Source organism: Peromyscus maniculatus, chromosome 18 (genome assembly GCF_049852395.1).
Source record: "Peromyscus maniculatus bairdii isolate BWxNUB_F1_BW_parent chromosome 18, HU_Pman_BW_mat_3.1, whole genome shotgun sequence".
NCBI classification, from domain to species: Eukaryota; Metazoa; Chordata; class Mammalia; order Rodentia; family Cricetidae; genus Peromyscus; species Peromyscus maniculatus.
Window position 1 is genome coordinate 49,056,161 of NC_134869.1, and position 21,304 is coordinate 49,077,464.

Genomic DNA, 21,304 nt, shown 5'->3' on the forward strand with positions numbered 1-21,304 from the left:
CAGCTCGGAGACAGGCGCCTGGTGAGGGCAGTAAGTCCCCCCGGGGCGGAACCTGGGTTAAGACATCTGACTTAAACCTGAGAGAATGACTCCTGGTCCTGCCTTCATCGGTCCCAGCTGGGACTGGATAGGAGCAGATACAGAGATGTGGCCAGAATGACCCGCCAGGGACCACAAGCCACCATTTCCTGGGTGGAGAGTCGGTGACAGGCAGACTCTCCACCCCCCAACTCTGCACTACACACACCCCCAGGCTCCCTTTCTTTCTTTCTTTTTTTTTTTTTTTTTTTCGAGACAGGGTTTCTCTATGTAGCTTTGCGCCTTTCCTGGAACTCACTTGGTAGCCCAGGCTGGCCTCGAACTCACAGAGATCCACCTGGGTCTGCCTCCCGAGTGCTGGGATTAAAGGCGTGCGCCACCACCGCCCGTCCTCCAGCCTCCCTTTCTTTGTGACCAGGTAACAGCCCTCATCTCCTAAGTCTGCCAGGCCTAGCCATTCTCCACACACTGAGTGGAGCTAAGAGTTTTCTCCATGTTGTAATGTGAAAGGAGCCTCGCTTTCCCCGTGACCGCTCCGGCCCATTGGGCCACCTCCTGAAGAGTGGGACTTGAGACATCTCTGTAATGGTTAACCAGTCCTCAGTAATAGCCAGTGTCGGGACCTGCAGCTATAAAATGCCATTGCTGGAAAGGATCTCAATCCATGTTCTGTGGCTATGGCAGATTATCTAAGATAAGATAATGTCTAAAGAAAAGAACTTTAACTCCTGGATCTGGCTGCTGGAAAAACAACACTGGATGTCCGTATCTGTCGTGGGTCTCAGGCTGCGTCACACACAATAGAAGGCAGACAGATGGGCAAGTGGGCGTGTGTAAAGGACCCAGACCCCTCCTACCGAGACCTCCCCAACATTACCACAACATGGACTTGAAGTTCAAACTCACGGACTTAGGACATACCAAGCCGCAGCTCAGACTCACTGAGTCCTTGATGGCGCTATTAGCTTGGGAGAAGGGTCTCCAAAGGCCAAGGGCTTCAGAGGCTGCCATGGAGGCCTCTCCTCCTGCCTTCCGCCCCAGAGAGGCAGCTGCTCACCAGGAGGGCAGAATTCCTGGGCAGAATGAAACAGACTGCTGAGAGAGCGTCACTGTATAATTTCTCTTGCCTTTCCCTCAGTCGCGTGCACGTACATGGGCGTGTGGTCTACACGTCGGTGTCTGTGTCTGTTCCAAAATCGTGGGGGGGGGAGGGGTATAAAATAGGTATTGCATACAATGTGTCCTGGCTGTCCTGGCGCTGGCTCTGTAGCCCAGGCTGGCCTCAAACTCACAGAGATCCACTGACCTCTGCCTCCCGAGTGCTGGGGTCAAAGGCGTACGCCACCACCGCTACGCCAGGCGAAATGTGCCGTTCTTAACTCCTTGCTTGCTTTCCTTCTCTCCATCACCTCAGAGGGCCCTGAGAGAATCATTCGTGCCCATTCAGAGTGACACAGGGCGGCTTTCCGTAGCCGCTTCCCCTCACAGCTTGGTGAGGTTTGGCCTTACTCATTTCCTGCCTGTCCCCAGGACAGGGGCAGCGGACACACTCATCCGTCCATTTAGGGGTTCATTCTCCTGAAAACTCTGAGTCTTGTAGTCTCCCTTCCGTTAGCATGAGCACCCAGACATTCGGCCCCCGAAGTAGCTGCGCCGTTGACTAGGAAGTCTCAGAATGAGTCAGGGGGAGAGCTGGTGAGGCCTGAGCTTTGCTCCCACAAGAGGGTTTTTGCTAAGACAAGGTCGCGTGCCGTGGAATGCGGACCCAGTGACCCAGATGCGCAGTTACGTATAAAACGGCAGCTTCTCTCTCTCTCTCTCTCTCTCTCTCTCTCTCTCTCTCTCTCTCTCTCTCTCTCTCTCTCTCTCTCTGCCCCTCCCGTCCTTTGCTGGTGCCAGGGCAGCCTCCAGTGCTCTGTGAGGTCCGGCTCTCAGCAAGGGTGTAGCAAGGCTCCCCCTCTGGCAGACACAGGCCTGCCCTGGGGGCTCAGCTTGGCTGGATTCTAGCCCCTGCTTGGCCTCCAGCCTGCTGCATTGCGCAATGCACAACTGTGCCCATGCAGTGCGGTGTGCAGGGCTGGCCCTTCCCCATCTGGCTGCAGAGGTCTCCACCCAGCATCACGGCCAGTTCTTCCATCCCAGCGTTGTTCATTCTCAGGGCAGAGACTCAGGGGTCTCAGAGTGGCTACAGGTAACAAGAAATTTTTATTGCCGGCCGGGCGGCGGCACACGCCTTTCATCCCAGCACTCGGGAGGCAGAGGCAGGCAGATCTCTGTGAGTTCGAGGCCAGCCTGGGCTACCAAGTGAGTTCCAGGAAAGGCGCAAAGCTACACAGAGAAACCCTGTCTCTATTTATAAAAAAAAAGAAAGAAAGAAAGAAAGAAAGAAAGAAAGAAAGAAAGAAAGAAAGAAAGAAAGAGAAAGAAAAGGAAGAAAGAAATTTTTATTATGTTGTACTTGTGTGTGTGTGTGTTGCACATGTCTATGTGTGCGCATGCGTGTCCTGACTTTAGAGAGTTGGCTTTCCTTCCATGTGGGTCCCAGGCTTTGACCTTCGGCTGTCACCTTGGCAGCAAGCGCCGTGACTCACTGAGCCGTGTGGCCAGCCCTAAAGGTGCTTCACAGAGTGTGCCAGATGGAAATCTGTGGACTTACCTAGGAATACATTGAAGACCATTGTTCCTTGCATGAAATTGTGTTTCTGGGTCTTTCCAAACAGCTCACATCTTCAAGGGATAATCTTTACATTAAAAACTCAGGGTCTAGGGCAGGCAAGGTGGCTCCGTGGCTGACGCTGCCTGCTGCCAAGTCTTCTTACGTGACTTTGATCCCTGGGACCCACAGGGTGAAAGCAGAGAACCGACTTCCTACAAGTTATCCTCTGACCTTTGCAAGCACACCCACACATTTGTGCACGCGCACATGCGCGCGCACACACACACAAAAACACACACACAAACACACACACATACACGCACACACGTGCATATACACACATACCACACACACCACACACACATGCACACACCACACACATACACGCACACACATGCATACACACATACCACACACACCACACACACATGCACATACACATATGCACACACGCACACGCACACACATACACACATGCACACACATGCACACACACACACAGGCACATGCACACGCACACAAATTTAATTCACATTAAAAATTTAAAAACACAGGTTTACACACACCACATTTGACTTTCCTCCACTTACACCGTAGGTCTCCCAATCGCCGGGGCTCGTTCCGACTCTGGTCATGGCTGTTTCTAATTTGTCTCCGGCACTCTCTGCCTTTGGCCCACAAAGTGCATCAGTTGGGGAGGAGAGCTTTCGGGACTTCGTCTTTCCTTTGAAACCAAAAACCCCAAGCAGAGACTGCGTCTTTACAGATGGCCGGTTTAATTAAAGCATGGACAGAGCTGCTTACACACGTATTTCTTCCCTGGGCAGGCTTATTCAGCGCTATCCTAAAACCGATGTTCAGTGGTTCTCGCAGTGGGGAGGACAGATGTTTTGGCTCAGCCCTCCTCTTTGTGTTTCTCATCTGGGCATGATGGTAATATCGAAGGACAAAACAGGCCTGAACTCAACGCCATTCTCGACCTCATTTCTGGTTTATGAATTCTTCCTTCCACCGTGCGATCTGAGAAGGCGGTCTCTGAATTGGTGTTTGAATTTTCATCTCTTCTCCTACTGGCCTCTTTCTTTGTCCAGCCACCATGGGTGTAGCTGGCTTAACTTGCCGACTAGAAGCTAGAAACAAAGGGGAAGTTTGTCCTTCTGAGAGCCCCTTAGCTGCCCCCCGCCCCCGCCCCTGCCCCCGCCGCTCCCTCCGGTATATGAACAGCCTTCCCAAAACTCTGCCCGCCCTGCCTTAGAATACGCGCCAGCTGTGGCATCTCTCACAGGGCTCTTGTGTGGCGCAGAACGAGCAAAGCTCCTGCCTTCTCAGCCAGGTCCGTCACAGTCACGTGAAGCGGGCTCTTCTGCCTCAGAGCATGAACTGGAAGTGGCTCTTAACCCTGGGGTCTCAAGACATCTGGCCACCGAGGGGCCAGGTTAGAAAGAATGTACTTCTAAGCCCGGGCATGTAGCTTAGTGGGTAGAGTTCTTGCCCAGTGTGCACGGAGCCTTTCATTCAAACCCCAGCATCACACGAACTGAGCACAGTGGTGTGCGCCAGTCATCCCAGCTGCCGGAGGAGGAGGCGGGGTGGTCAGAAGTTCAAGGTCATCTTCAGCCACGTAGTGAATAAGAGGCTGGGTTAGGCTACATGAGACCTTACCAAAATTTAAAGATAAGAAATAAGCATTTAGAAGACCTCGCTGAAGGTTTCATGCTTTAAGCTCTGACTGTGTCCCAACTCCTTAGAAACCCACCAATGAGATGCTTTCAGGAAACATCACAATGACATCATCTGGAAGCGTTCTTCCTGACGCATGTAAACATTTGTCCCTCAAGAGACTTTTGGACGACAGAACGGCGTATGTCAGTGTGCACCCGCTGAGGGTTAGCCACAGCACTAAGGGGAGTCCTTAATTAATGACCAAATCGGTAAGGGGATTCTCAAGTTCGGCAGCAGCCGCCCCATCACCGGGAGCCTGCACGGGAAAGGGGGAGCAAAGTGGGTGTGAAGCGGATGGCATTTGAACACTGGGCTTCCGGATTGAACCCACTGTGGAAGTGGGCCTGGAGACGGCCTTGAGAACAACAGTGTGAGGGCCGGAGAGATGGCTCAGCGGTAAGAGCATGCACTACTCTCCCGAAGGACCTGGGTTCAGTTCCCAGCAACCATGACAGATGGTTCACAACAGCCTGTAAATAAAATCCCAGAGAATCCGATGCCTTAGCCGGGCCGGCGGTGGCGCACGCCTTTAATCCCAGCACTCCGGAGGCCGAGGCAGGTGGATCTCTGTGAGTTCGAGGCCAGCCTGGTCTACAGAGGGAGATCCAGGACAGCCAGGGCTACCAAGAAACCCTGTGTCAAAGAACAACAGCATGGACCTGGACTGTAATTCAGCTGACCCAGTGTCTGCCTTGGGCTCTATCCCCAGCACTGGATAAAACAGACAGGGTGGCACAAGTCTGTAATCCTAGCACTGGTGAGGGGAATGCAGTCGGATCGGAAGTTCAAGCTCATTCTTAGTGATGTGGGGAGTTCGAGGGCAGCCGCGGACACTTGAGACCCTGTCTCAGAAAGAAAAAACAAATAAATAATAAATAAAAGGGTCCTTAAGCTTCATCACGCTCTCCGCTTCACAATGGCATGCTGCGGGCCCTGGACGAAGGCGAGGGACTGCCAGCCTTCAAAGTCAGGGCTGAGGAGGCCACCTGGCCACAGGAAATGAAAGCGCTCCCCTCTCCCGGCCAGTGAGCCAGCCCGGGAAGCTTCGCGGTCACCTGGCAACCCAGAGGAAGTGCAAGCCAGTCCAGTCCGGCCCGCTCTGAATGGCTGGGCGGGGCTTCCGGGGCAAAGGGTTTCCTGCTCACTCAGCTCTCTCTTCTGTCTGCTGCACTTTCTTCTCTTAAGACACCTGTGTTTTTTTGGCTGTCGGGAGAGGAAGCCACGCCAGGCTTCTGGGGAGCTCTTCTGCTCTGGCAATGGTGTCCCATCAGTCAGCCCAGCAACTGTCCCCCAACTCAGTTCTGCGGGGGAGACCCTGGAGGCTTTCTCTGCCATCCCCTCCACCCCCCAGCCCAACCCCGCCTTGTGTCTATCTGGCCTCACCTCTCCTCCAATTCCCATGTGCTTAGGCATGCACACACACACACACACACACATACACACACACACACACACACACACAAACCTGGGGGCAGGACAGTGAGGGCAAGCGGTGGTTTGTTTTCTTTATTTATTTATTCACTTACTTACTGTCTGCTATTGAGGCTTGGCCCCTCCCCTCCAGGGCGAGCAGTGATTTTTTTTTTCGGTTTTGCTGATGCTAGCAATCCATGGCTCTATTGTTTTTGAAGGCTAGGGGGCAGAGGTTCTTCCGCCGAGCCCAGAAGTCGCAGGGCCATGTGTACGTTTCCCTTTCCGTGAGTGAGGGTTCTGTGGCGATTTCCCCCTGCACTTTGCCTTCCTGGCAGCGAACGTAGCTCACAGTCATAGATCTGAGCGTGGGGTTATTCACTGGATGTTTTCTTCTCACTGGACGGCACGATGGGCTGGACTGTGTCCTATTTGAGGCCCCAGCCCGCTATGATAGTGTTTGAAGTCAGAGGGTTTGGCAGGTAATTAAGGTTAGGTGGGGTCACGGGAACAGGGCCCCCCAGGATGATGCCAGGGCTGGGGGTAACTCAGTGGCAGAGGTTGTGGTTAACACGGGTGGACCCTGAGTTTGATCCCTAGCATTGAATAAAATTAAAGAGATACTGGGTCCCTCTCCCTCCCCACCCTCCCCCTTTCACGAGAAGGTGTCTGATCTCAGAAAGGGAGGGTGTCTGAGACAATGGCTTTTTGTTTGGTTTTGTTTTTTCGAGACGTTGTTTCTCTGTGTAGTTTTGGAGCCTGTCCTGGATCTCGCTCTGTAGCCCGGGCTGGCCTCGAACTCACAGATCCGCCTGGCTCTGCCTCCCGAGAGCTGGGATTAAAGGCGTGCGCCACCACTACCTGGCCGATGATGGCTTTCTTTTCTTTCTTTCTTTCTTTCTTTCTTTCTTTCTTTCTTTCTTTCTTTCTTTCTTTCTTTCTTTCTTTCTTTCTTTCTTTCTTTCTTTGTTTTTTTTTTTTTTTCTTTTTTTTTTTTTCTTTTTCGAGACAGGGTTTCTCTGTGTAGCTTTGCGCCTTTCCTGGAACTCACTTGGTAGCCCAGGCTGGCCTCGAACTCGCAGACATCCGCCTGCCTCTGTCTCCCGAGTGCTGGGATTAAAGGCATTTGCCACCACCACCGCCCGGCCTTTGACTTTTTTTTTTTTTTTTTTTTTTTTTTTAAGATTTATTTATTTATTTATGTATACAGTGTTCTGCCTGCATGTATGCATGCAGGCCAGAAGAGGGCACCAGATCTCATTACAGATGGTTGTACGCCACCATGTGGTTGCTGGGAATTGAACTCAGGACCTTTGGAAGAGCAGCCAGTGCTCTTAACTGCTGAGCCATCTCTCCAGCCCCTAAAGTATTCGAATTTTTTTTTTTTTTTTTTTGGTTTTTCGAGACAGGGTTTCTCTGTGTAGCTTTGCGCCTTTCCTGGAACTCACTTGGTAACCCAGGCTGGCCTCGAACTCACAGAGATCCACCTGGCTCTGCCTCCCGAGTGCTGGGATTAAAGGCATGCGCCACCACCGCCCGGCTGACTTTTTTTTAAAGGCAGGATCTTGCTATGTAGTTCAGGTTAACCTGGAACTTGCACGCTTTCCTTGGTCTCCCAGGTGTGAATACTTAATTGGTGGAGTCCAGCGCCTCCTGCGTACCAGGCAGTCCTTCTATCACAGAGCTGTTCTCCTAACCACAGCAGTCTTCCTTTTTATTTTAGTATGTATGGGGGAGGGCACACATATATGTCACGTGTGTGCAGGCCAGAAGACAGCCTTGGGTGTCATCCTCAGGAACACTGTCTGCCTCCTTTGACACAGAATCTTCCCTCGACCTGGAGCTCACCATAGAGCTGGACGGACTAGCAAACCCCGGAGGAGCTTCCTGTCTCCACCTCCCCAGCAGTGGGAGTCCGAGCTCATGCCCCGTGACCATGTTTGTATGTAGTCCTGAGAACGGAACTCAGATCTTCATGGTTGTGTGGGGGAGCCCCAGTTCCCCTGAACAGTCTTATAATGAATATTTCTAGATCAACTGGACATCTATGTGTATAAAAAAAAGAAAAAAGGAATGTTCCTTAACACACACAGAGACACACACACATAGAAACATACACACAAACAGACACACACAAAGAGACAAACATACACACACACACACACACACACAAACACAAACAAACAAAAACCAAAAACCCGAACATTCCACTCAGATTTTAAATCTAAATGTAAAAGTTGAAACAGCAGAGATTCTAGCAGATACAAATATCTCCTCCCCCCCCCCCCTTAACTTAGGGTAACAAAGGACAGAAGCAGGTCACGGGAGGCACGGATGTGCAGGGAATAGCTGACACTCAGGCTGTGCCCTGGTGGACCTAAGCCTTAGGCGGTATCCTGTTCTTAGGGATGGTTCTATTGGGATGCAGCCACACCCACTCATTTACATATTCCAGTCTGGCTGAACTGGGCAGGGTGTCCGAGGCTGCATGGCTCCCGAAGCCTGAACTATTCCCTTGTCAGCCCTTTTCAGAGGGTGTTTGCCGGCCCTTGAATTAAATAAAGTTAGGCATATCGACTCATCAAATCGAAAAAACAAACAAACAAACAAAAAAAATACAGTTAACGAAGGACTTCTGGGGGCTGGAGAGATGGCTCAGTGGTTAGGAGCACTGGCTACTCTTCCTGAGGTCCCGAGTTCGATTCCCAGCACCCACAAAGTGGCTCGTAACCATCCATAATAAGTTTTCTGGCCCCCCTCTTTGGGCCTGCAGGCATACATGCAGACAGAACACTGTCTACATAATAACAAATAAATCTTAAAAAACAAAACAAATAAAAAAGTACCTCTGCACAGCACATCTAACAAACTCCTATAAATTAAGTTGCAAGAAAAACAACTGAACATAAACATGAGACGAAGGAACAAACGTATACATCAGACAAGGGAATGACTCACAGATACATTGAAGTGTTCTCAGCGATATTGGAAAATCAGACCCAGAGGTTCCAAATTCAAATCACAGAGGGAAAAAAAAATAGCCATAGAGAGAGATCGTTATATGATCACCGGAATGAGTGATACTTGGGAGACTAAAGCTACTAAGCAATGATAAGCACGTGGAAGGAGCGATTGGAGCGCTCACTCTCACACACGGGCGGCTGTATCAGTCACTTTTCTGTCGCTGGGATGAAACAACATGACCGAAGGCGACCTAGAAAGAGAGAGTTGATTCGACTGATGGTTCCCGAGAGACGAGAGTCTATCATGGCGGGAAGCTTGGCCGCCAGGAGCAGGCATGAGGACAGGAGCAGGAAGCCAAGAGACCACAGCTCTTACCTCAAACGGGAAAGAGAGAGCACACAGTGAAAACAGGGTGAGGCGCTACACTCTCAAAGCCCACCTCCACGACACACTTCCTCCATCGAGGCCACCCCGTCTAAACCTCCCTAGACAGCGCCACCAGCTGGAGACCGAGTGTTCAAACACTCGAGCCCATGGAGGATCACTCACCCAACCACAGAAGGCAAATTAGCCCCCTCTGAAAAGTCATTAGTGGCCCCGGCCTATAGTTTTAGCTTTTGGGAGAAGAGGTAGAAAAATCAAGAGCTTGAGGTTAACCTAAGCTACACGAGACCCTGTCTCAAAAGCACAAGATGTGGGGATGTGGCTCCCTTGGTATGGTGCTTGCTTACCATGCATGAAACCCTGGTTCAGTCCCCGGGATTGTGCAAAAAGGGCAGGATGTTGACGCCGGTAGTATGGCAACTCTGAAAGCGGAGGCAGAGTTATCAGGAGTTCAAATCAGTCTCAGATATATAGAGAAGGTGAGGTTCGTGTGAGCTACATGAGAGCCTGTCTCAAAAGAGAAGAAGAAAATCCGCCGGGGCCAGCAGCATGGCTCAGTGGCAATTGCTGCCGAGCCTGACCTGAGTGTGATTCCAAAGACTCACGTGGTGGAAGAAGAGACTTGACTCCTGGAGGTTGTCCTCTGATTTTCATGTGCATGTGTGTGTATATATTTATTTATTTATTTATTTATTTATTTATTTATTTATTTATTCAATAAATAAATGAATAAATAAATATAATTTTTAAAAAGATTTACTAGCCAGGCAGTGGTGACGAATACCTTTAATCTCAGCACTCAGGAGCTCGAGGCCAGCCTGGTCTACAGAGAGAGTTCCAGGACAGCCAAGGTTACATGGTGAGAACTTGTCTCAAAAAAGAAAAGAAAAGAAAAGAAAGCATTTGGAAGTTTTTTGAAGATGGAACTCAGGGTCTTGCCTTCCTTAGGTAAACACTGAGGGGTACACTCTTGCCGTAATTACACACTTTATATATTTGAGTGCACCATGTGCATTCAGTGTCCACAGAGGCCAGAAGAGGGCATTGGAGCCCTTGGAACTGGAGTGATGTGGATGCCGGGGGCTGAACTTGCATCCTCTGTAAAATCAGTGAGTGCCCTTAACTGCTGAGCCATCTCTCCAGCCCCGGATATTGGTAGTTTGAGAATAGAATTCTTCTTCGCACAGCTGCTCTCCCAGCATCCAGGGCTCAGGAAGCACTAAAGGCCAGTGGGTCCCTTAGGTCACATTTCCTATTGCCCCCGAGAGACATCTTGCTTGGTTTGGAAACATTCCCTTTGGACTCATCATGACCAGTATTCAGAGGTGGGGTCAGCGTTGTCAAAGTCCCAGGCTGTCTTTATAAGAAGAGAAGGCTTAGTGGCCCGAAGGAGGAGACCACGAAAGCTTTGTTGAACTTTAGAAAGCTGGGGCCACACAAGGAGCCATCACTCACCCCCTTTTGTCTGAGATGAGTGTCTAATACTTTGGGGGGGGAACTCTTCCAAGTCACGTAGCATGTTCAGTTAGGAAGAAACACGGGTTTTATTGACTTGGCTTGTGAGAATTGGTCAGGCAGGTGAGCCGCTGGGTTCCTGCTGATCTGTAAGTTGTATCTTTTTAAAATGTTATTCTTGTTTTTCAAATTTATATATTTGTGTGTGTGTGAGAGAGAGAGAGACAGAGACAGAGACAGAGAGAGAGACAGAGCATATATGTGCTCTCACATTATATGTGTATGAAGATCAAAGAACAACCTACAGGAATTGGTTTGTTCCTTCCGCCATGTGGGCTCTGGGAATTGAACTCAGGCTTAACAACATGTTCCTATATCCTCATAGCCATCTTGCTGGCCGGGTTGTCTGAAAGGTTCATATGTCCTTCTCATATGAGGGAGAAGTTGACTTAATCTTTGCTTCTGGGAAAGCACAAACCAACCAACACTGGGAGGTGGGTTGGTGGATCCCAGCAGATTCTCACAGTGGTCTGAAGTATAGCCACTGGAAATGATCTCGAGGTTTGCCTCCAATGCATGAGGCCTGGGGTTCAATTCCCAACACCGGAGAGGAAGAAGATAAAGACAGAGAAAAGAGAGACTGGAGAAAGAGCTCAGTGGGTAGGCGGCTTGCCTAGCCCTCAGAAAGCACTGGGTTCGATCCCAAGGACCACCACACCCATAATGCCAGCACTCACGAGGAGAAGGCAGGAGGGTCAGAAATGTAAGGTCATCCATCTTCAGCCTCACAGTGAGCTCCAGACCAGCCGGAGTGGGCTACATGAGACCCTTTATCCAAAAGCGAGAAAAGCAGGGTCAGGAGGTAAAGTGTCTCAGCGGGTAAGGGGCTTGCCATGCAGGCAAGAGGGTTAGGTCCCCCGAACCTGCACCAAAGCTGGAGGAGGTGGCAGTGTGGGTGGGAAGCCAAGGCAGGGGTCCACACACAGGGACAAGCTGGCACGTCCACATGGTAACTCCAGATTCAACAAGAAACCTTGCCTCCATGTCTAAGATGGATTGCTATCAGGGAGGGTGCTCGGTGTCAACCTCAGGCCTCCCCACACATGTGCACAGTGTGCATGTGCATCCACACACATGCAAATACACATCTATGTACTCACATCCCATACATGCATGCATACATACATACATACATACATACATACACACAAGCAAGAAAGGGGAAAGGGGGCTGGAAAGATGGTTCAGCAGTAACTTCCTGTAGCTCTAGCTTGACTCTGATGCCCTGGACTCTGAGGGTACCTGTATTCACAGATGCACACGTATATACATAATTATAGGTTAAAAAAAAATGAGACGGAAACGCAAACAACTTCAGTGATGGCAATGATGTATAGGGACACCGAAGAGTACTAGGACATTACAGAAAGTAAAGGACAGGGTGACAGGCAGGCACGTGACGATGGTGATGGTGTAAACCAGGGGTGAATCTGATGGGGCACTGAAAGGTATTTCACAAAAACTGAAGACTTAGAGTAGGGACTTTTTTTTTCCGTTTTTCAAACCGATTCCTAAAATTGCTGTGTGGTCTTTCCATTGATGATAGATCAAAACAAGAAGGAATTTTGTTCCCTCACTTGAGAAATCTTACTTTCCCCCTGGAAACACAGTATCAGTCGCTCTTTGTAGAGAAGAGCTCACTGCTAAGAACTGCACCATCAGGGATTCTGTCTTCTATTCCCAGCCCCAGGGCCCCATGGTGCGGGAGCATGCCTTTCAAGCTTTGCTCATCTAGGAAACTGGGAGCAGCTCCACCCCCTGCTGCCACTTAGTACTGTCATGTTTGAATAATGGATGTGACGCAGGCCAGGGAGGACATACTGATGACGTGTATTTGTGTTGTGGACTATTACCTTAACTAGGCAAAGATGTGTTAAACTTGTTAATGTTGCATTTGTTTAACTAGGCAAAGATGTTACATTTGTTTATGCTGCATTTGTTTAACTATATAAAGATGTGTTTCACCTTGCCTGCCTAAGGCACCTGATTGGTCTAATAATAAGCTGAACGGCCAATAGCTAGGCAGGAGAGGGATAGGCGGGGCTGGCGGGCAGAGAGAACAAGAGGAGATAAGAGAAGGGGAGAGGAGAGAATGAGAAAGAGAGGAAGACGTTGGGGCTCACCAGCCAATCAGGCAGCCGCCAGCCCACCAGACACGGAGCCACAGGGAGTAGGATATACAGGAGGAAAGAAAGGTAAAAAGCTCCGAGGCAAAATGTAGATGAAGGGAAACAGGTTAATTTAAGTTATAAGAGCTAGCAAGAAACAAGCCTAAGATATGGCCGAGCAATGGTGATGCACACCTTTAATCCCAGCACTCGGGAGGCAGAGCCAGGCAGATCTCTTGGAGTTTGAGGGCAGCCTGGTCTACAGAGTGAGTTCCAGGACAGGCACCAAAACTACACACAGAAACCCTGTCTCGAAAAAAAAACAAAACAAAACAACAACAACAAATGGCCAAGTATTCATAACTAATGATAAGTCTCCATGTCATGATTTGGGAGCTGGTTGGCAGCCCAAAGAGAACTCCTGTTACAAACTTGGTTCCTTAGTACTCACGCAGAAAGCATGGTGCGGTAGCTCACACCTGTAATCCCAGAGCTGGCAGACCCAGACAGAAAGGATTTTAAGTTCAAGGCCCGGGCCAGTGAGACTGAGCTTGCTAAACCCTGACAACTTGAGTTTGGTTCCCGGAGCCCATGTAAAAAGCCAGATGTGGTGGCACACATCTGTTGTCTCATAACTCCTATGGCAAGATGGGGAATGGGGGCGGAGGCAGGAGAATCACCTGGAACCTCACGGTCTGGCTCTCCTGAATTACCAAGTACAGCAGGAACAGCGAGAGACCTGCTTCAGAAATAAGGTAGAAAGAAGGAGAGAACTGACTCCAGAGAACTGTCTTTTGGTCCTCATGGCATGTGTGCCCTGCTGGTGACCAGGCACACACATAAGAAATACAATTAAAAGAGGCCAGACTGGGCTGCATATTGAGCCCTTGTCTCAATAACAAACAAACAAACAAACAAACAAACAAATATAAATAAAATCACCGGGCGGTGGTGGCGCATGTCTTTAATCCCAGCCCTTGGGAGGCAGAGGCAGGCGGATCTCTGAGTTCAAGGCCAGCCTGGGCTACAGAGGGAGTTCCAAGCCAGCCAGGACTGTTACATAGAGGAACCCTGTCTCAAATAACAAAACAAAACAAAATCTACAACAATCTCCCTCCCACCTCCAAGTTGTCTCAGGACACTTGGCACGCCCTGTGCATTTCTCTAGGCAGGAATCAGGTGCCCCGTGGCACTGGCTGGCTCCTGGCTCGTGAGGGCTTCACCTTATGTCAATGACCAAAGGTGGGGAGCCACAGTCCTGACTTGTCCCCACAGCCATTTCCTCATGGCCTTGGCCAGTTTGTAGGTGCGCTACTCTCTCCCTTTTCGTATGGGAAGACTGGAAGTGGACAGAGAGGCCTGAGGTTTGCAGGGGGCGCGGGGTGTGTGGTTTGGCTTGGTTTGATTCTGGGGACTTGTCGTACAGAGCTCCACCCTTCCTGTGGAAGGTCTTGAGCAATCCTTACAAAACACACTGTTGCCTGAGCTGGAGAGAGAGAGAGCCTCACCTGCTCCTCCACGGGGCGATGGGAGGAATCCAAGGAACCAACTACACAGCCTTAAAATACTGACCCTTTGTTCGGGAGGAAGGACACCCGGTCCACCTGCTGGCGCGGCTGATACAGCCGCTTTGTTCGGACTCTTTCTGGAATTAAAAGAACTTTCTCTCTTGACTCACTGTTCACTCAAGTGTTCCGTGTCAGGTAGAACCGGATCTGGGCTTTGCAGAAAACCAGGGCGGCAGTCATCCTTGTGACTTTTGCTGGCCCCAGACCCACGGCACAACCTCCTCCCCGCTCTGCCCTCCGGCAACTTCACCGGATCCTGGCGGTAGTGTCTCTTGATTTTCTGTCCCCCAAGCCTGTCCACTTCCTGTTTTATTTTTATTTATTTACTTATTTAAAGCCTGCTGGGCAAAATCTTGTTTTACACGGCACATATGGGTGCGTTTTTTCTGTGCTATTTCCAATCAATTCATGTTTTCATGCCTGTCGTCTGCTGTTCCAGGCACTTGTGTGGCTTACATGTAACTGCACAGTTCCGATCTAGAAATAGTGTGTCCAGGTAACCCACAGCCCTGAGCGCCGAGGTAATTCAAACCATCTGTGCTCAACAAGGAAAGCCTCAGATCTCTCCGGCGGGCGGGCAGGCGGGCGTTTCCTTCCTCTGATTATAACTCTGGGTCTCCGCAGAACTCGGAGAGAAACAGTCAGGCGGAGCAGGCGTGGATGCCCACTTGCTTCTGCGGGGTTGTTCTACACAGAGAAACCCCGCTTCCTGCAACAGCTCTTACCCCAACAGCTAACAAACCTGGAACTTTTAACGATTTTGATCCCCACGTTTGCCCGGAGGGCTTGAAGTGAAGGCTTTCGTTTACAGAAACCAGAATTGGGCAAAGTTTGCCCTGCATATCTTATAGCTACCCTTTTTCTCATTTCCTCTTGGCCTTGCCTCCCACATTTTATCCTTTCAGAAGTGTTTTCTCCAGACCCCTTCCCCCACAAAAAAAGAAAGAGGCCTAGAATGTACACACTTGGTTTTAGAATACTTCCCTAGCACGCGTGAAGCCCCAGACTGAATCCCTAGGACTACCTAAACCAGGTGTGGTGGCACACACCTGTAATCCTAGCACTTAGGAGGTGGGGGTCAGATGAGAAGTTCAAGGTCGTCCTTGATGATATGACTACTGGCAGGCCAGAGTAGACTACACACAATCCTGGCTCGATACAAATCAAGACTGGAAGACAGCAGGTAAAGGAGCATGCTGTGTAAGCCTGGTGGCCCGGGTGTGGTCCTTGGAACCCTAGCAGAGGTGGAAAGAGCAAACTGAGCACAAAACGGTCCTCTTGACAGTCACATGTACACCATGGCATGAGGGGACAGCACATCAACCACACGTTAATGATAAACAGAATAATTTAGGAAAAAGAGAAAGTCAGTGTTTCATTTTTTAAAATTTTGTTTATTTTTATTTTATGAGTATGGGTATTTTTGCCTGCATGTATGGATGTGCACCACATGTGTGCATGCAATGTCCAAAGAGGGCAGGAGATGGCGGTGGATCCCCTGGATTCCCTGGATCCACTGGAGTTACAGGTGAGCTGCCATGTAGGTGCTGGTAGCTGAACCCAGGTCCTCTGGAGGAGCAGCGGGTTCTTCTAAGTGCCGAGCTGTCTCTCCAGCCCTATGTTCTGTTTGTCACCCTCTTTCTCCCCTCCCAACAATCCCACATCTTCACAGCTATGACCACCCATGAATTCCAAAGGAAACGTTAGTGCCAAACGCACCCAAGTATTGGTCTTGGTCCATTTGCTGTTGCTATAAGAAAGTACCTGAGACAGGGTGATTTCTAAACACTGAATGATTACTTGCCTTGTTGTTTTGGAGACTGGGAAGTCTATGAACAAGGTGCCACCACCTGCTTGGCATCCGGTGAGGTCTGTCTTGTGCAAAAAGGGCATCACAGGGCCGGACAGCAAACACGCTAACTCAAGTCTCTCTTCCTCTACTCACAAAATCACAAAAGCCATCATGGTGGAACAACTTTACGAGCTTATCTAATCCTAATTACTTCCCAAAGGGCCCACCCTCACATACCAGGAACATAAATTTGGTGATTGAGTTTTCAACACTAGATCTTTTATTTTACATTGATTTTATCTATTTATCTATTTATTGTTTTGTATCTATGATATGTGTATGTACTATATGTGTGAATTCAGGAGCATGTGCTATAACACGCATGTGGAAGTCACAGGACAACTCCTTAGAGGTCAGTTGTCCCCTTGGGGCTTAGAGCAGCAACATAGACAACAGAGTTCTAATATCAAAGCCTTGGCAAATTTCAGGGCAATGGGCTATGGTTGGCTGGAGTATGGCAGCCACTCAATACCTCTGGGAAAACACAAGTATTTTTTAAACCGGGTTCTCCAGCAGGCTAAGGACCTCAGCCTAAGGACACCGGGACACTTCTTGGATGACTTGAAAGATCCGAGACCATGAAGACCGAGTGGACTGGACACAGGTGTGCACACCTCTAACCCCAGATCTCGGGGTCAGGAGGTCAAGCGAGTTTGAGGCTTGCCTCAAATAAATAAGGCTGACTGGGCGTTAGGCTCCAGAAGCAGCGGGGGTGGGGGGGGTGTAGTGTGCTTTTCCTCAAGATTCCACAGAACAACCCCCAACCCAGATGCAGCAAGCAGAGGGTGGGGAAGAAGTCTCTTTTCCCAGGGCTTCATCTGTGCTCTGGCTGTCACAGGCAGAGTGTTCGTGTCCTTCACATCCTCTGTCTTGCTTGTGGGATCGACTTTAGAATTTTATGAATGAAGGCTTTTCATTCTCTTACAAGAAACAAACAAACAAACAAACAAACAAACAAAAAAAAAAACCCAGGCATGGTGGCACACATCTACGACCTCAGCTCTTGGGAAATAGAAACAGAAGGATCAAGAGTTCAAAGCTACCCCGAGTGGGAATGCAGGCTGGGTTACAGAAGACCCTCTCTCATAAAATAACGAAAGAATGGATTCAAGAAGAGTAAATACTAAAGTAAATACTAAAGTGTATCCAAAGCTACCCAGCTAGTAAGTGAAATGTCCCAGCTCCAAGTTCATGTGCTCTTCTAAGTCCAATTTCTTTTCTCTTCGTTTAAAATAATATTGGAGCAGCAAGCTGGGGGAGATGGCCCCACACATGTGAGGGCGTGAGTTCGGTGCCCCAGTACCCATATTGAAAGCCCAGCCTGGCGGGGGAGGTAGAAAGAGGAGGATCCTGGGAGCATGCGGCTGGCCACAACCAGCCAACCCCAGATTCAGTGACAGACCGTATCTCAGAAAAAACAAAAAGGAGAGTGACAGAAGACCACATCTAATGTTGACATCTGGCAAGCACTGGTAAACAACCATGTTAGTGCACACAAACATGTATATGTTACATACATGCATGAGCACAGGTGCGCATGCACACACACACACACACACACACACACACACACACACACACACATACACACACACACAGAGAAGCACGTATTGTACTTTAAAGTCTGGTTTTTGTATGGAACCTCCACACTTTCCCTTCTGTCGTGGTAGCAGCAGCTGCCTGTGTGGACTTAGGGACTAATAATTTGAGCATGACCCAGGGTGACTAAGAGATGTGTAAAATGTCGTGCTGCCTGGCCAGGGAATTCCTGTGAGGAATGTAAAGTTCACTCTTCAGTTTTAAAGACCTGGGATTAGACAGTGGATACCCATCTGCAGGATTCACGTGTCTGAGCCTGGTGGTGTCACGTGGCCCTCTGTGTGTCCCTTGCGGATGCTTTATGAGACAGACCGGGATCTCACCCGCGTTCCCCAGGCGGCGGCTGCTCTTCCATTCTGTGGCTTCTAGACCAGGATGCCAGCCCTGGACTCGCTCATAGGATCCCACCCACTCCCACCAAGTAACTGAAGAAACTAGAGACCAGGCCAGCACAGCTTCACACCTCTAACCGGAGCATGCACGAGGCTGAGATGGAAGGGGGTCACCAGCAGGAGTCTGAGGCTAGCCTAGGCTACAGAGTGAGTCACCCTCGGCTAGAGTAAGTATGATCCTGCCTTGAAAAAAACAATACAAAAATAGCAACAGCAAACAAACAAACAAACAAACAACAAAAATAAATAAATAAATAAATAAAAACTATTGCCAGAGGTGGTGGCTCATGCCTATAATCTAAGAGCCTGCAAAATGGAGGCAGGAAGATCAGGAGTTAAGGGACATCCTTGGTTACCCAGGGAGTTCAAAGCCAGATGAACTACATGAAATCCCATTTCAAACAAACAGCAAAAGAATGAATGAATGAATGAATGAATGAATGAATGAATGGAGGGAGAGAGGGAGGAAGGGAGGAAGGAAGGGTAATAGTTTTCTTTTTGTTGTTGCTAAATCTATTTCATGGACACTGGTTTTGCAATTCAGTATTTCTCAAGATCCTATTTGTCTGATTCTTGGTGTGGTGATTTGAAAGACAATGGCCCCCCGAAGGGAGTGGCACTGTTAGGAGGTGTGGCTTGTTGAAGGACATGTGTCACTGTGGAAACGGCCTTTGAGGTTTCCTATGCTCAAGCTACGCCCAGCGTGACAGTTCACTTCCTGTTGCCTGTGGATCAAGATGTGGGACTCTCAGCTCCTTCTCCAGCACCATGTCTGCCTGCATGCCGCTGTGATGATAATAGACTGACCCTCTGAAACTGTAAGCCAGCCCAATTCAGTGTTTTCCTTTGTAAGTGCTGCTGTGGTCATGGTGTCTCTTCATAGCAATAGAAACTCTAGCTAAGATAATTGGTATTAACTAATTAACATCCCTGCTGTGTCTTCAGGTCACTGTTCTCATCCAAATGTTCACATACCTTACTGCATCTAGAAAGAGTGCTATTCCAAGTTCTGCTCATGAGGTTGGGAGGACAAAGAGGGGACAATGACAAATCACAGGAGAATATTTATGTGTGTGTGTGTGGGAGTTTCGAGACAGGGTTTCTCTGTGTAGTTTTGGAGCCTGTCCTGGAACTTGCTCTGTAGACCAGGCTGGCCTCGAACTCACAGAGATCTGCCTGGCTCTGCCTCCTGAGTGCTGGGATTAAAGGCATGCACGACTACCACCCGGCAAGAATATTTTTTAACATTTGTGTTTTTAATGCTCTAAGGATCAGAGTAGGAAAGTGAACCTGTAGATTTTCTTGTTAATTATACTTTGGGGTTTTTTTGTTTTTGTTTTTTGTTTTTTTTTGGTTTGGTTTTGAGACACATACTCTCTAGCCCAAGCTAGCCTTGAACTTTATTGTGTGACGAAACCTTTATTGGGGAGATGCAACACACATCTATTCACCCCAGTGAGGGAGTCCATGACAGATCAAAGTACAGATACCACCAAAGTCCAACTTGGTGAGCCAGTGAGTTTTATTGGGGTTATTTACAGGAGTATCGATGAGAGCTAAGTTACAGGAGCAGAGATGACTCAAGGACAGCTTTATCGCCAAAGCCCACCCCAGCATGGGTGAGAGCTCGCAAAATCTGGGAACCTGGAGCACACTGCACAGCCTGCAGGCGGTTCAGCAGGTTGGAGAGTGTCCCTTCCAAGGGACTCCGCTGGTCTAGTCTCAGAGTCTTCTCTGCATCTTGGCTATGTCTGAGCGGAACTCTCGCCTTTTATTACTTACTCTGGCAAAGGGGGATCTAGTGAGTCTGTTCAGTTTCAGGGACTTCCTGAAGCCACTTTGAGTTGTTCGCCTTCCTGCTTAAGGGAAGCTTAAGGAGCTTTCTCCCTGCAGGATGGACTATTTCAATCTCGGAAGAAACTGTTACCCAACCAACTTGCTACGGAGCAGGGTGTCCTTGAACTTCTGGTCCTTCTGTTCTCACCTTAGAGTGCTGGGAAGACAAGCATGAGCCACCTCACCTGGCTCATTCGGTGCTGGAGGCCGAACCCAGAGCCTGCTGGGCTGCATCTCCAGCCCTTCAACTGTTCACACGTAGCCTATTTTCATGGCACAGCTGTTGGAAGCTGTATGGAATCACTATTAGGAATATTCCCTATCGGACTGTGGGGACGACATGGTGGGTGAAGGTCCTTGCTGACAGGCCTGACGACCTGAGTTGGCTGCCCAGGACTCACATGGTGGCAGGGGAGAACCAGCTCTCAGAAGCTGTCCTCTGATCTCTACTCCTTCGCTCTGACGGGTCACCCCCAACTAAAACACATGATAAAAATGTAAAAACAAGCCGGGCGGTGGTGGCACACGCCTTTAATCCCAGCACTCAGGAGGCAGAGCCAGGTGGATCTCTGTGAGTTTGAGACCAGCCTGGGCTACCAAGTGAGTCCCAGGAAAGGCGCAAAGCTACACAGAGAAACCCTGTCTCGAAAAACAAACCAAAAAAATGTAAAAACAAACACAAATAAACAAACCCCAAGCCTCAACATTATTTATTATATGTATATGTTTTTATTTTAAATTTTATTATGTATCACGTGTGAGCATGTACATGCCACAGCACGCTCTCCAGAGGCCAAAGGATGATGGTCAGGAGTGGTCTATTCTCTACCTTGTGGAGAAGGCAGGATCTTTGTTATTTCTGCCAGCTGCGCCCTCCAGGACAGCTGGCCCTGGATCCAGGCAATTCTCCTGTCTCCACTTCCCTCCTGTACAGGAATGCTGGGATTATAAAGGAACACCACTGTATCCAGTTTTTTGTTTTTAATGTGGGTTTAAGGACCAAACCGAGATCACCAGGTTTACATGAACCAAGCTGAGCCATCTTGAAGGCCCCTCGGATCCAACCCAGGACCTTGTGTATGTTAAGCAAAACTGAGCTGCAGCTCAGACTTGATAAAATACCTACTTGCAGTGGGGTCAAAAAATGTTTACCTTGTAATTTCTAATGATTACATGACGTATTCACATCTAACTTAGAAAAATCTTGCCCTATTGTAATAAAACTTTGACATACAGATAAGAAATCGTCATACTGCCAT